This window comes from Penaeus monodon, chromosome 24 (assembly GCF_015228065.2).
Source record: "Penaeus monodon isolate SGIC_2016 chromosome 24, NSTDA_Pmon_1, whole genome shotgun sequence".
NCBI classification, from domain to species: domain Eukaryota; kingdom Metazoa; phylum Arthropoda; class Malacostraca; order Decapoda; family Penaeidae; genus Penaeus; species Penaeus monodon.
Genome location: NC_051409.1, coordinates 14,972,684 through 14,973,123, shown reverse-complemented (window position 1 = coordinate 14,973,123; position 440 = coordinate 14,972,684). Strand labels below are relative to the sequence as shown.

Here is a 440-nt window from a genome sequence, read left to right as displayed (position 1 = left end):
GACTGTGAATAAAATGTGTAGAGACATGGATGTATATATTTGTCTTTTCTTCTTCTTCTTTGCAAATGCAGCCCTCTCTGAAATGGTTCTTTGCAATAAAATGACATGAATTACTGTATCATGTCCTTGTCCAAGATGTAAGATCATTAAAAGTGAATAAAAAAAATGTCAGAACTTACATTGCTTTGTCCTAAGCGTGAGATATTGCAATGATACTGATATTGCAACAAAGGAATTAGACATAAAACTGAAACATTTTTTATCCCTTCTTCAAGAAACAGGTACTTTACGTTAGCTCTTTGTAAAATTGTTTATATGTAGGAGAAATTCTTAATAATTCTTTATTTTCCTCGCTTGGTGTATGGAAGGAATCTGTCACAAAAGGTTGTCTAGTGATATTGTAAAGTGGAGCCTTTTTTTCCTCAATACATGGAATAAAT

General features: G+C 31.8%; 1 protein-coding gene across 1 annotated transcript in view; it reads left to right on the top strand.

Annotated features, from left to right (window-relative positions):
• LOC119588620 (ankyrin repeat domain-containing protein 65-like) overlaps positions 1–174 on the top strand; it is a gene marked incomplete in the record, with an annotated part of 23,463 nt that extends 23,289 nt beyond the window's left edge. The window contains 1 exon segment of the mRNA XM_037937260.1: positions 1–174.
• Between the last annotated feature and the right edge of the window lie 266 nt (positions 175–440).